The sequence below is a fragment of the Kogia breviceps genome, chromosome 15, assembly GCF_026419965.1.
Source record: "Kogia breviceps isolate mKogBre1 chromosome 15, mKogBre1 haplotype 1, whole genome shotgun sequence".
Lineage (NCBI taxonomy): Eukaryota > Metazoa > Chordata > Mammalia > Artiodactyla > Physeteridae > Kogia > Kogia breviceps.
In genome coordinates this window covers 57,870,007-57,886,143 of record NC_081324.1, presented here as the reverse complement: position 1 = coordinate 57,886,143, position 16,137 = coordinate 57,870,007, and the positions used below count along the sequence as shown (strand labels likewise).

The following is a 16,137-nucleotide window of genomic DNA, read 5'->3' as shown; positions in this document are numbered from 1 at the left end:
GGCTAAAAGTTCAAGTTAGTACAATTTGGTTGCATTGTACTTCACCTCCAGTACAATTACCCGTTCGACTTTTCTTAAGAGTGTGCTTTGCAGTCATTGAACAAAAGGGCTGTGACTTCTTTTTTTTTTTAATTGAAGTATAGTTGCTGTACAGTATTATATGTTACCAGGGTACAATATAGTGATTCACAGTTTTTAAAGGTTACACTCCATTTATAGTTATTATAAAATATTGACTATATTTCCCATGTTGTACAATATATACTTGCAGCTTATTTTATATCTAATAGTTTGTACCTCTTACTCTGCATCCCTGTATTGCCCCTCCCCCCACTGGTAACCACTGGCTTCTTCTCTGTATCTGTGAGTCTGCTTCTTTTTTGTTATATTCACTAGTTTGTTGTATTTTTTAGATTCCACATATAAGTGATATCATACGAAATTTGTCTTTCTCTGTCTGACTTATTTCACTTAGCATAATGCCTTCCACGTCCATCCATGTTGCTGCAAATGGCAAAACTGTGTTCTTTTTTTATGGCTGAGTAGTATTCCATTGTGTATATACACCACATCTTCTTTATCCATTCATCTGTTGATGGGCACTTAGGTTGCTTCCATATCTTGGCTATAGTAAATAATGCTGCTGTGAACATTGGGGTGCATGTATCTTTTTGAATTAGTGTTTTTATTTTTTTCTAATATATACTGAGGTGTGTAATTACTGGGTCATGTGGTAGTTCTATTTTTAGTTTTTTGCGAAACCTCCATACTGTTTTCCACAGTGGCTGCACCAATTTACATTCCCACCACAAGTGTAGGAGGGTCCAAAAGGGCTGTGGATTCTGTGGGCTGATCTCAGGCAGGGCCAAGCTCCTCTCCTAACTGGAAGAACACTTGATTTTATCTCATCCACAAAGCCGGGAGGAATCTTTTCCTCAGAAAAGGGAGGGAAGTTAAGTTACTCTGTTTGGATTGTGCATCTATATGTGTCTCCCTTGCCAGAAGAATTTCTACATAATATAACTAGATAGGAACATCTCTTTAAATAAAATGAAATAAATAACTGATATTTTGGAAGCTGCTCCATACAAATGTTCTAATCCATTTTACCAGCCTTCATTCTGTAAACAACATGCTTGCAACTGCATGAAGAGCCCTAAAAAAAATCAGTGTCTCAATTCATATTTTGACACTTTGGAAAGTATCTCCACAGAGTAATTATGTATACGTTCCTGTTAAAACAAATACACAGTTTAGTAGTTCACATAGTAAAATACTAATGAGGATCATCCTTATAAATATAGAAAATATCCCTAGCAAAATGCAACTGCATAATGTGAAAGATGAAATCCATCTTCTTTAGTAAGCACCTGTGCTTTTCTGTGTAGTTTATAAAAAGTTCATAACCACGTGTGTTTATTTATTGGTGCATTTACCGTGCTTCTTAATTTAAACGGTTGATTTCCTCCCAGAGAAGGTCTGTGTTCACAGACCCGGGACATTAATGACGAGGAGCCCCTGCCTGGTGCAGAGCACGTGCTGCCAGGGCCACTGTGCTTCTTGTTGAGAAGGTGCCTTCAGGGGTCTATTCGGGCAGGATTTATTTAGCACCTGCTCTCTTTCTAGCCTTTTTTTTTTGCGGTACACGGGCCTCTCACTGTTGTGGCCTCTCCCGTCGTGGAGCACAGGCTCCGGACGCGCAGGCGCAGCGGCCATGGCTCACGGGCCCGGCCGCTCCGCGGCACGTGGGATCTTCCCGGACCGGGGCACGAACCCGCGTCCCCTGCATCGGCAGGCGGACTCTCCACCACTGCGCCACCAGGGAAGCCCTTTGTCTAGCCTTTTGTCACCCCAAGTGGTTCTTCCTCATATTGATCTAACCCTTGTTATTATAATTAAGCTCATTTTCTCTGGTTCTCACCTGGATGAGACAAAATAATGAGAATAAATATGTTGCTACTGTGACATTAAGTGATTATTTAATATTTCCCTGTTATTTTCTGTAAGCCTATAAATCTGAGTATAATTTCTAAATCCTTACCTTTGTTTTTTGTTTCTTCGGTCTGGCCATAGATTTGAATAAACACATTCTTTAATTCATTAGGAATTTTTTTCCTCATTTTAAGGAAAATGAGTTAAAATCTGTTCCTCATTTCTCCCATGAGGGAAAATAGTGTATCTTTGATTTTTAGAGATTGTGTGCACATGTGTACACGAGCCATGTAGCTTCTCCTCTTCATATCTTTGGCATGTTTTCAATATTTACTTGGAAACATCTTCATTTTCTAAATCGTTTTATTCACAGTTGATATGCTTGGCGGATATAATGGAAAGTATTTTAAAGGCCATCATTATTTTCCAGCGTACTTCTTAGAGATTCAACATTTTTCCTTTTCCAAAGAATTAGATCAGATGATAGAAACATTTAGTTTATAATGCTGTAAATTGGTTGAGGAAAACATGATTGTCTTGAAGGATGTTTGGTGATAAAATTAACAGATGTAAGTTGGAGTCTGTCTTAACTCATCTGAAGGTTTGCAGGGAAGCTTATTGGGTGTTACACCTGAGAGGTGGCAGGTGGTAATTAGCCTTTGTGCCCTTTGCTAAGTAAATAAGGCATGAACACAGAGCAACTCCAAACATGTCCCTTCTCTGGGATGGAATTGGCTTCTGCGCAGTGGCCTGTCAGGTTTTTCCAGAGGGAAAAACTCTGAACTGTTCCGCCAAGAACTGCGTTAAATCTGCTCCTCTGAAAACAAGTTTGAGTGAGGCTATGAAAGCGCGTTTCCTTGAGTCCGAGGGACCTGCTCACCCGCGCGTGCGATCTGCCCCCCTGCTCCTCAGAGACCCCTGGACCAGAGCACCCAAACCTCACTACTGGACCACGGGCAGACGTCCTGCAGGGCCACCACGCTGTCCCACCCTAGGGGCAGCTTTGGTCTTGTGGAGTGTTCAGCTGGGAAAATGGCGGGGGGCGTTGTCCCTTACTATTGATTATTTTTGGCCCCAAATGTGTAACTAATGTTCACTTTTTTAAAAACCCCAAAATTTCACAAAGCAAAAAATATGAGATAAACATTGTTAATAAATCCTTCATAGGTTTATTTTGGATGTAACAATTCACCTTGTTGTTTTCTTTACCAGTATAGAATCATAGTGTATTTGGTGATCTTTATATGCATCATGACTATCTTCCTAAGTCAGTGCATATACATCTGCTAGGTTCTTTTATTTTTTTTCCTAAGTAACAATGTTACCCACGTCCACAAGAGATCACGTCCACTTAATCTTGGGTCAGGAAAAGAAGCTGATGGAAGCTCACCGTATTCCATGCAGTTACCACCTCCTGCCATGGTCACGCTTCTGATTTCTGTCCCTATCAGTTACTTTTTTCCTGATTTTGAACGTTTTATGAATGTAATCACACAGTATGTGCTCTTTCATGTCTGACTTTTGCTAACATGATGTTTGTAAGATCCATCCAAATCACGGTTTGTGTATACTCATTACTGCATGTTGTTCAATTTTATGGTGATAACCACAGTTTATTTTAGTGCTGGTTGTTTCCAATTTTGCTCTCTTACCGATGGTGCCACTAGGAACATTCTCATACGTGACTTGGTGGATATGTGTATGCATTTCTGTAGGGCACATACCCAATAATGGACCTCCTGGGTAACTGGGTTTGTATAAGTTCACCTTCAGGAGCTGGTGTCAAATATTTTTACAAATCACTTGTCCCAGTACATTCCTCGCAGCTCAGTGTGGAAATTGCAGGCACTCTCCATCCCTGCCGGCAGTTCGTTTTTGTCAGTCACTTTAATTTTAGCCAGTCTTTTGGGTCTACGGTATTATTTAATTATGCTTCTAATTTCGCATTTCCCTGAAGCCTAATGAACTTGAACACATTTTCATGTTTGTTGGCTATTTGAACATCCTCTTTTGTGAAATACATCTTTTAGGTTGTATTGTTCTTATTGAAACGCAGTCGTTCTTTGTATTTGTACCTGAGTCCGTTGTTGGACAGAGGGGTTGCAGATTTCTTCTCCAGCCTGTGATCTGCCTTTCATTCTCAGTGGTGCCTTGTGAGGAATAGAAATTCCACATTTCGATACCGTCCATCAGTCCCTTCTATTGTGGTTAGCACTTCAGTGTCCTGTTTAAAACATTTGCCTGTCGCACAGTCATTACTGTGTTCTGTTATTCTTGGTTCTAGAATCTTTGTTTTTCTTTCACGTTTATATCTACAGTGCACCTGGACATTACTTTTTATACCTGATAAAGCATAGGCATCAAGATTTAACTTTTTAGGTGAATATTCAGTTAACCCAGCGTCATTTATTTTTTTAAAAAAGCCCTTCCTTTCCCCTGTTGTTCATCATAAAGCAAGTGACCAACACTGTCCTGTGCCTCAGTGTATCTCTTGTAAGTGGCGTGTGATATTTACTTTGACATTCAGTCTGATGATAGTAGTCTTTTTATTAGAGTATTTAATACACTTGTAATGTTACTGCTGTTAAGTTGGGTTTATAGCTATCATTTTAATGATTGTTTTTTATTTTTCTCAACAGTTTTGTGTTCTTGCTTTTTTATATTTTATATATATTTTTTGCTTTCTTAATATTTTATATTTAATTTTTATACAGTAAGTCCCCTACATACAAACAAGTTCCGCTGTGAGAGCACATTCGTAAGTCCAATTTGTTCATAAGCCCAACAAAGTTAGCCTAGGTGCCCAGCTAACACGATGACTTATATAATTGTACTATACTGTAGTAGGTTTATAATACTTTTCACACAAACAATACATAAAAAACAAATATAAAAAATAAAGAAAATGTTTTTAATCTTACAGTACACTACCTTGAAAAGTACAGTAGTACAGTACAGCAGCTGGCATCCAGGGGCTGGCGTCGAGTGTACAGGCAAGAAGAGCTACTGACTGCGGGAGGGAGAGGAGGGGGGAGGTGGTAGAGCTGAAGGATCCATCAGCAACAGGAGACGGAGGGCAAGCTGCAATGTCACTCACGCCTGACGTTGATGGCACAGGTTCTGGCTCCTTGCTGGATTCAATTCTATCTACCCTCTTGGAAAAATGATCCAGTGATGTCTGGGTTACAGCTGTTCTTCTCTCATCATAGATGACACGGTAGCACTGGGTTGCATTCTGAACGGCTGCTGCAACCTTCGTGTGCCATTCTAGGTTCGGGTCTTGTGCCTCAAAAACTAACAGTGCCTCCTCAAATAAAGAACATCCCCTCGCCATTTCCTGCATCGTGAATCTCTTCAGTACTTCAGTTACTTCTTCTTCCTGTTCATCCTTTCTCTGGGCCTCCAATTCCGTAAGTGCTTCGCGTTGCGCAGCAAGGGGTTCAGTGAAGTCGTCCTCTTGCAGATCTCTCTCCAGCTTCTCACGGAGGGTCACTAAGTTGCTGAAGACCTCTTTGGACTCCTCATCCACCTTCTCAAATCCACGGAAGTCGTGAACAAACTGCAGGCAAAGTTTCTTCCAAACCCCTTTCATGGTGACGGCCATACCCTCACGCCAAGCAAAGTCATTGTTTTTTTGGCCTTGTAGATGTTACAGTCCTTCCAAAATTGTTGCCGGGTTGTCCCTGATTCATCACTCGCCTTTACTGCCTGACAAAAAGTGTGACGTAAATAATAGTTCTTGAAAGTCTCTGTAACCCCCTGGTCCGTAGGTTGGATGAGCGACTTAGTATTCAGTGGCAGATGCACTACTTTGACGTTGGGATGAAAGTCGTCCATGAGTGGGGGTGGCTCAGAGCATTGTCAAGCCGCAAAAGAATGTGGAATGGGACGTCCTTCTCCAAGCAGTATTTCTCTACCTTCGGGATAAAGCAGTGGAAAAACCAGTCCTGGAAAATGGCCTCTGTAACCCAGGCTTTGAGGTTACTCTTCCACACAACAGGAAGAGAGCCCTTGGCTATGTTTTTAAGGGCTCTTGGGTTCTCTGAATGATGAACTAAGAGAGACTTCAGCTTCATATCGCAGGAAGCATTGCCACCAACCAACAGAGTTCGCTTATCCTTTACTGCTTTATAGCCTGGCATCAGCTTTTCCTCCTGACTGATACAACTTCCGTCCGGCATCCTCTTCCAGCACAGTCCTGTCTCATCCACATTAAAAACCTGCTCAGATAAATACGCACCTTCTTCAGTAATTTCTTGAAGCGTTTCAGGAAGTTCCCAGGCAGCTACCATATCTGTACTCGATGCCTCACCACTTACTTTTACGTTGTGAAGGCTGGTTCTAGCCTTGGACTGATGAAACAAGCCATGGCTGGCATTAAAAGATGCGCCCTCTGATTCTTCACTGTGTTTCTTCTTCAGGTCTTCATGAAGGCTTTTAGCTTTCTCTTGAGTCATCATTAAGCTGAGCAGGACTCAGCTCTGATGTTGATCCCACATCCACACACTGAGACGTTTCTCCATCTCCTTCATCACTTTTCCACACTTCTTCGATATTATCAGCACAGCAGAATTCACATGTTCCATGATCTTGTCCTTGTTCTTTAGAATCCTGCTGATGGTTGAATGTTATAAGAATGAACAACGTCTACCATCTTTTCACCTTGCTCCACTCTCTCAATTATTGTCACTTTTGTCTCCATTGTTATCGCTTGGAGCTTCTTAGCAGTACCAGCTACATCACCACTGCTTTTATGCTTGCTTCCAGACATCCTGGGCTTGAGAAAAAGATACTGTACTACTGTACTCTATACAGTAGTGTACAGTAAAGTACACAGAAGCATAACCACTTGTAGAGGTTGCACGCACGTGACAATGTATGCCAGACACGTGAACTAACTTACGTGATTGGACTGCAAACACATGTTCGCATCTTTGAAAGTTCCCAACTGGAAGGCTCATATGTAGGGGACTTACTGTACTTCTTGCTTTATTTTTTATTAACCAAGAATTTATTTTATTATACCATTTTTCCTATATTAGCTTGTTGGTTATGCACTTTTAATATTTTAATAGGCGTTATAGCTAGTAAAATACACATCTTTGTGTAGGATCATTTTTCCTCTGTCTGAAAAACTCTCTTGTATTCCTTTTAGCGTGTCTTCTAGCTGTGTTTTTTTTTTTGTGTGTGTGTGTGTGTGTGTTTTTTTTTGCGGTAAGTGGGCCTCTCACTGTTGTGGCCTCTTCCGTTGCGGGGCACAGGCTCCAGACGCGCAGGCGCAGGGGCCATGGCTCATGGGCCCAGCCGCTCTGCGGCAGGTGGGATCTTCCCGGACCGGGGCACGAACCTGCGTCCCCTGCATCGGCAGGCGGACTCTCAACCACTGTGCCACCAGGGAAGCCCATAGCTATGTTTTTTAAAAAGTATGTTTTTCTTGTCCAGAAATGTTTTTGTTTTGCCTAAACTTTTGAATAATATTTTTGCTGGTTATGTAATTTTGCATTGATAGTTGATTTTTTTTCAGGCTTTATAGATAACATACCACTGTCTTCTGACCCCCATGGTTTCCCTCTAGAAGTCTGCTGTAGCTTCAGTGTGTCTTCTTTGAGGGAGTGTGTCTTAGAGCATATCTTAGTTTGTCTGGCTGCTTATAAGATTTTTCTGTTGTCTTTGATTTTCAGCAGTTTTATTATGAAGTGTAATTCTCTCTCTGTCTTTTGGGGATTCATAGTGCTTCTTAAGTCTGTGAGTATATGTCTTTCATTACTTTGAAAAATTTCTTAACCATTACCTCTTCAAGTGTTGCTTATGCTCCATTCTCTCCCTTCTCCTCCTTTGTGAGACTCTATCTACACATTTTAGACTTTCTCTTGTTCATATGGGTGCTATGCTATTTTCTGTATTTCCTTCCTTTTTAATCTATGTGCTTCAGCTTTGATTTTTTTCTGCTGACCTTTCTTCAAAATCACTAATGCTCTCTTCAGCTGTCTCCAAACTGCTATTACACCCATCCAGTGAATTTTTAATTAACTCTTTATATATTTCAGTTCTGGAATTTCCATATACATTATTTAAAAAATAATTTTAGTTATTTAGTAAAATTCTCTATTTTGCCGTCTAACTTCTTAAATACATCAGTTGCAGTTATTAATTCTATGCCCTATAATATCAGTATCTGAATCATCTGTAGGCTTGCTTTCCTTGTCATTCTTTGTAGGAAAGTTGTTCTACTAAAGCTATTCCATCATAATTTGGAGTGGAATTCCTACCATATCTTTGCTTAATGGTCACAAAGAATTTCACTGGGTGCTTCTACCATAATGTATTTAATCAAATGCTCATTCATGAACAGTTTTATTATTTTCAGTCTTTATATTTAAAACAAAGACACAGTAAATTCTTGTACCATCACATGTGGGCATTTGTGGGAGTATTTGTATAGGATTAAAATCTGAATGTGAAATTATTTGATCAAAAAGTACACACGTTATAAATTATGAGTGTTATTTCAGCCTGGCTTTTAAGTGTCTGTAGCTGTTTACACTTAATAATGTATGAGAGTAATCAGTTCACTCTAACCTTGCAAGTAATGACTATTTCACCTCTTTTACCTTACAAATTGATAGAAGAAAAATATCATACTTTTAAGCATTTTTCTTTAATGAAGTTTCTTATTTTTCCATGTCAGTCATGTTTTTGTTAATTGCTTATCCTATCCTTTGTCCAGTTTTTTAATTGCTTATGTTATTACTATAGATTTGAAGTTGGCTTAATTTATTATGGATACCAGTTCACTCTGTTATATATCTTACCAATAATTTTTGTATGTGCTCCCACCTTGTATACTTTTTCTTTTCATTTCTTAACTAAAAATAAGTTTTCATGTCATCTAATTGATCTGTTTTTTTCTTTCATGGTTTATAGCTTTTATTTCATTCTTATTCCAACATCAGAGTCTTAGGAAAGCTATGGCCTCTTATTTTTAACATTTAAATCTGTACTCTGTATTGAATTGGTTTTGATGAGGATTAAGGAAGTATATCAGCTTATTGTTGTTTTTCTGAATTATTTCAATATCATTTAAAAAACAATCCATCTTTTTTCATACTCATTTGAATACAATCTTCATATAGGAAATCCTATTGTATACTTGAAATTTAAAAGCTCTATCATCAATGATATTATGTGTGTGTGTCCAAGACTGTCTTCATGCACAGAACTGTGGGTGCTGCCTTTTTCTAGAGGAATCTGAACCTAGTGGAAGAAAGTCAGTGCTGAGGTATCACCAGAAAGTCAGAGTCAAGAGGGACTGAGGAAAATAAAAGCAATCAGATAAATATCATCAAACTACTGGGAAGAAGAAAAACCACAACTGGGGAACCAAAGAATGAAGACAAGAAAGCCTTAAACAGTATATCAGGAAGCCACAACTGCAGGCCTCCTGCATAGGTTAAAAAGGCACAAATATTCTTGGACATCTTTTCATTTCACTTAGTACTCTACTCAGGTTTACAAAACTCACTGGTTTTTTACACACACATTAAAAGCCTTCTGGGCAGCCTCTGTGCTTCTGTTTACCAGGAATTTTTAATTAACAGGATTAGGCTGCAAGTCTGTGCAAAGGGCTGGAGTTAGTGCTACCAGTTTTGTAGTAATCACAGAAGTTGTTGTTTCTGTGCATGCTTTAAAGATTTTTAACCACCACTGAATGAATAAATTGTTGCTGCTCACCGTGGAGCATGCATGGGAGTTGCCTGTGAGAGCAGGCAAGTTGGTCCCTGTATCTGCTCTGGGTTTTTGGTTTGGGGCTTTGTGGTTTGTTTGCTTATTTTTCCTTGAGACTCATGTTTGAAATTAGTCTTTGTCTCTCCAAGGTATCTGTCTTACTCTGTGTGGTGTGACTCCTCAGACAGGCACTGACCCCAGTAGCAGTTCCACAGGTGATGATTGCCCAGCTCTTGGAAGTGCCCCATGATCCCCAACAATGAATCTCGTGCTTACTACATGATTCCTTCAGTAGGTTAGAGTCTATCACTAATATATCCTTGAAATTTGGTGAAAACGTATTCTGCCATTTTTAGTTTATGTGGTAAAGGATAGATAGAAACATAGAAAATGATCAGTGATCATGCTGTGTAAATGACCTACTTATACTATGAGCTATATGCATACTGAATTTTAAGGGCCTTCTTGGGGTTCATGCCCTAAGGACTTGCTGTCACAGGGAACTGAAGACAGAAATGACGCTGTAAAGCCTTCTTACTGACATTGTCCATGGTAATGATCACAGTGAAAAAGCAGACTGTGGGCTTCAGCTCTGACATGTAAAGAGTTTGTAAGTTATCACTTACAACTTCACAACAAGAAAAAAGCTGAAGAAACTGAATATCAACTACTCTTCTTAGATCCATCAGAGAATTGAGGTCCTGCCCTCAAGGGAAATTACTTTACCAGTGGCTTATAGGTCCTTGAGGAAAGGCAATTAGACAGCTCCAATCCCGTCTAGCCATATGTCTCACATCAGAGAAGGAAACAAAAGCCAGGAAACTCTTTTAAAAGCCACAGTCCAGGTACTCAAGCCCATTAAAAAAGTGGTTTTAATCATAAGACTCTAGAATACTTCCCCCCACATACCTTGACATTAATAGGGCTTCATTATAATAACTTAATAGTACAACAGAGAACTGTAAGACACAGACTCTGTTTAAGAAGGAGTTTCTATGGAAACCCAAAGACAACAGGGAATGGAAAAAGGATACTAGAAAAATTGAAGCCTCTGACACCTATAGGTAAATCAAACACAGCCTAATTCCCAGCTGTATTAACATAAACACTCACACCAGAGATCTTTCACCTAAGTTCCTATTATCTGATACATCATGCCTGGCTTTCAACCAAAAATTACAAAGCATGCCAAGAGGCAAAACAAAACAACACAAAACATGCAGACTAAAGAGATAAAGCAAGCATCAGAACCAGTCTCAGATACGGCAGATATTTTGGAATAATCAGACTGGAATGTATGATGTAGTTATATAATTATATAACTATGATATGTATGGTAAGAACTGTGCAAGAATAGCTGGGTACTATAAGCAGAGAATGGGAACTCTAAAGAAGAATCAGCAGGAAATGCTAGAAATGGAAAATACTGTAGGAGAAATGAAGAATGGCTTTGATAGGCTCATCAGCAGATTTGATAAGACCAAAGAAAGGATCAGCAAGCTTGAAAACAGGTCAGTAGAACTTCTCAAACTGAAAAGCAAAGAGAAAAGGAATTAAAAAGATGCTTCAGAATATCCAAGAACTATGAGGCAATTGCAAAGGGTGTAGAATATATGTAATGGGAATACCAGAATAAAGATAAAAAGGAACAGAAGAAATATTTGACATAATGCTGAGAATTTTCCAAAATTAGTGACAGACACCAAAGCGCAGACCCAGGAAGCACAAAAAACACTAAGTAGGAAAAATACCCGAAATTCTACACCTAGTATGTCATATTCAAACTATGAATAAAGTCAAGGACAGAAAAGATCTTGAAAGAAGGCAAAGAAAAAAAACACCCTACCTACAGAGGAGCAATGATAAGAATTACATTGGACTTTCTTCAGAAACCACCGAAGCAAAAAGAGAGTGGAGTGAAACATTAAGTATTGAAAGAAAACACTGCAACCAACAATTCTGTTCACCATGAAATTATCCTTCAAAAGTGAAGGAGGAATGAAGACTTTCTCAGACAGACAGAAACTGACGGAATTTGTCTCCAGTAGACCTGCCTTGCAAGAAATGTTAAAAGAAGTTCTTTGGAGAGAAAGTAAATTGTGTAGGTCAGAAACTCAGACCTATATAAAGAAAGAGCATTAGAGAAGGAACAAAGTGGAGGTAAGATAAAATCTCCTGTTTTTCATATTCTTAATTGCTCTAGTAGATGACAGTTTGTTCAAGTGCCTTTCAAAATAATAATAACAATGTATTGGACGATTACCGCTTATGGATAGCTGAAATGGATGACAGCAATATTATAGGGATGGGAGGGAAGATTTGGGAATACTCTGTCACAAGGTGCTTGTTGCTGCTCATGAAGCATTATATATGGTGTTATTGGAAAGAGGATTGAAGAAGTTGTCAATACATATGACAAACTCCAGTGCAACAAGCATAAAAATGTAGAAGGAAGTATAATTGATATGCTAAGGAGGAGAGAAAATCTAATCATAAAAAATGCTGAGTTAGAATCAGAGAAAGGAGAAAAAGAGGGAGAAGACAAAAAAGAAAGAATAAATTTAACAATTCAAAATGGAATAAATTCAAAATGGGTCAGAGACCTATACATAAAACACAGCACTATAAAGATTCCAGAAGACAACGTAGGAGAAAATCTAGATGACCTTGTGTTTTAAATGAGTTTTTTAATGCAACACCAAAAGCATGACCCATGAAAGAGACACTTGATAAGTTGGACTGTATTAAAACTAAAATCGGGACTTCCCTGGTCGTGCAGTGGTTAAGAATACTCCTGCCGGGCTTCCCTGGTGGCGCAGTGGTTGAGAGTCCGCCTGCCGATGCAGGGGACACGGGTTCGTGCCCCGGTCCGGGAGGATCCCACATGCCGTGGAGCAACTAAGCCCGTGAGCCATGGCTGCTAGGCCTGTGCCTCCAGAGTCTGTGCTCTGCAACGGGAGAGGCCACAGCAGTGAGAGGCCTGCTTACCACAAACAAACAAACAAACAAACAAAAATACTTATGTCCACACAAATGTTTATAGAAGCTTTATTCATAATTGCTAAAAATTGGAAACAACCAAGACATCTTTCAATAGATTACTGGATAAACAAACTATTGTATATCCATACAATGGAATATTATTCAGCGATAAAAAGAAATGAGCTCCAGAAAGACATGGAGGAACCTTAATTGCATTTTACTCAGTGAAAGAAGCCAGTCTGAAAGGGCTACATACTGGATGATTCCAAGTATATGCTATTCTATAAAAGTCAGAACTATAGAAAAAGCAAAAAAGATCAGTGGTTGTTAGGAGTTTGGACTTGGGGAAAGCAAGGAGGGGTGGCTAAATGGAGCATGGGATTTTTAGGGAAGTAAAACTATTCTGTATGAAACTTATTCATCATAATGATATATACACAGCATTATACATTAGTCACAACCCCTAAAACTCTGTTACACAAAGCTGAATTCTAATGTAAACTGTAGAGTCCAGTTTGTAATACTAATGAATCAATATTGGTATATCAACTGTAAGAAATGTACCCCACTAATGTAAGATATTAACAATAGGGGAAACCGTTGGGGAGATTAGGGGCTAAGGGGGGTGTATGGGAACCCTCTGTACTATCTGCTCAATGTTTCTGTAAACCTAAAACTGCCCTAAAAAGAAAGCATTAATTTTTTTAAAAAAAAGCTGATTGTAAGTACTTATTATCTTTGTAATGACACTAATATTTGGTGTGGTAATGTGATCCATACGGTGGCATGGGACAAACTGGAGTTCTTGGGAAGAAGAAGAGAATTATTTGCACTGGGTTAAAAGACGAGTCTAAGGGCAGAAGTTTGGTACCCACAGTTAACTCGAGGAGGACATTCTGACAAGTGAAAGGAAGCTGGTGGCCTTGTAAGAGCACATAAAGAATATTCTCAACTTTAGTCTAGAAAAATTTCAACAGCTATCATAGCGTCTGTAGTGCTGTAAGACAACATAGCGTCGCATCTGTAGTGCTGTAAGACAGCATAGCATCTGTAGTGCTGTAAGACAGCATAGCATCTGTAGTGCTGTAAGACAGCATAAACGATGCCCTGGTTCTTATGGAGAGTAGGTACTGCACCTCCTCTTGATCAGACCCTCCTGCAGGCACTCTGCTGCTTTCTTCAGGTGTCAGTCAAAATATTAATTATAAGAGCTTCCAAGACAGAATGGAATGTAACAGGTTTCTCATTAAAAAGGAGAGTTATCAGCTTCACATTGCTTAAAATGACAAATAAGAGAGAACTGTATCCCGAGTTAGAGGCTAGCTGAGATTAGGAGTGTTGGGACAGAGATTTAGAGGTGCTGAGATTGGAGTAATTAGTTTGTTTCCCCGCCAGATGCTCTGAAACACCTACACTCGCAGGCCTGCCGGAAGCCATCTTGGTACAGCCAGTAAGGCTCAGAGCAGGAGGAAAATTCTTGGAACTGAGCATGGGGTCTGGGTGCCTCTAGCTTCCTTTCAGGGATATCGTGAGCTTTTTTTTTTTGTTTGATTTTTAATATATTCTATATTACCTTTCCTAAAATTCCCTTCATCCTTATTTTGAGAGCAAACTCTTTCGCTGTCACATTCCAGAAAAACATGAAAATGAGAAAGCCAGTTTTCTTGCTGGAATCAAGGCATAGTTTATAGTGTATGGATTTTGAAGAATTATAAGCATTATTGACAAAATATATGGAAAATTCAAAAGTGGAAAAAGTTACAGCGCAAGAGTCAAAATGTCTAGTAAAAATAAATCTGCTTTAATAAGTAGACACTTATTTTTAGTTTTGAGGCTTGAGGGGCTGAGAACTCTGGAAACCAAATCCCACGGCACCACTTCTGGTGCCGTGTGGGCAGCCACGCTGTGAGCTTCCTCAGAGGACTCCAGAAATAACCCACCGGCACTGGAATCTGCCTCTGACACCTCCTCTGCTGCCTCTCCTTATATTAGAATGCAGCTTCACCTGTCCAAGTTGCCCCCCTGCAGGCACAGTGTCCTGGGACAGTGATCAGACACAAGTCACTAAGCTGAGCGCCCTCCGCTTCCTCACTGTCCAGAGCAGACACCCCAGAGACAAGCAGAGAAGCAGAGGTTTTTCCTGGCCCAGAATTACAGCTTCGTGTTCCAGCCCTGCACAGCACTCCTTCTCCTGGGCCGGCACAGGAGCCCTAGATTCCTGGATGCTCCACCCATCCTCCCAGGCCGGATGATAGGGCATTCTAATGACATCGTCTTCTTCCCAATGTCAGATTTCAGGGGTGTGGACACCTCCCTTCTCAGAGTCTGTGAATGTGTGAGAATTGTGTGGGTGTCTGTGGGGAGTGGATACCCCCAAAGCCGACCGTTTCTCTCCTTTATTCATTGCTCGGCCCAGGGTGTTGCCAGGCTGGTCTTCCTTGTCTGTAATTCCAGTGCTAAAAGGAAATATCCCCAGAATGCAGCGAAGCACCTTTACCTCTCAAGCATTTCCAGGATCAAACACAGAAAGCCTCCGTGTCTCTCCATCAGGTGGATGGTGTGACACACATTTTTGCCTTCATGAGAGGTCCAAAAACTTGAAAAAAAACTGTCCTAGTGGGGCTTCCCTGGTGGCACAGTGGTTGAGAGTCCACCTGCCGATGCAGGGGACACGGGTTTGTGCCCTGGTCCAGGAAGATCCCACATGCCGCGGAGCGGCTGGGCCCGTGAGCCATGGCCGCTGAGCCTGCGCATCCGGAGCCTGTGCTCCACAACAGGAGAGGCCATAACAGTGAGAGGTCCGCGTACCTAAAAAAAAAAAAAAAAAAAAAAAAAAAAAAAACTGCCCTAGTGCACAGTCTCCTTGGAGAGAATGCGCCTATTTTATGAGAAAACGTTTTGTAAACTTGGGATTTATACCCCATAAGGATAGTCAATAATGAAGAAGAGCTCAGGTCTTGTTCTAAAGGGTATGCAGAAAGGTTAGACAGGAGAGAAGGTTCGAGATGCCAGAGCAGCTGAGGGAATGAGACAGTGGAGTTCCTTTTCTTAAAAGTCCTTTAGCCAAACATTTTCCTGGGTTTCTCTACCCAGAGAGCACTGCTATTGTGACATTCCATTATTGCAGAGAGAGAGGACTTCAAATAGTAATGCCAAGCACCATATGTCTAGATAGAGAATCACAATTTGATGTCTTGAATATATGTAAATGATTCTAAGCTATATCATCAGACAGTCATCGTGTTAGATTTCTGAACTGAGATTCTTCAGACATAAAATTCATCACTGCCAAGTAGAAGACGAGTGTTGTTGATGACCACAGTACCCTTGGGTTGTTTTTGTAAAAGTCATGCTGATGGTACAAGAAAACTTAATCTTTTTGTAAGTTAAAGGGGTGTGGCTATTAAAGTGAGTAATTTTGCATAAGTAAGGGTAAAAAATACTTCAGTACCATATGAAAATATACCTGAAATATGTTTAGTGTGTCAATTAGGTATT

General features: G+C 40.0%; 1 protein-coding gene across 2 annotated transcripts in view; it reads left to right on the top strand.

The window, feature by feature from the left end:
* Positions 1-16,137, top strand: part of L3MBTL4 (L3MBTL histone methyl-lysine binding protein 4) — a 374,898-nt gene that overhangs the window by 273,007 nt on the left and 85,754 nt on the right. The window lies entirely within an intron of this gene.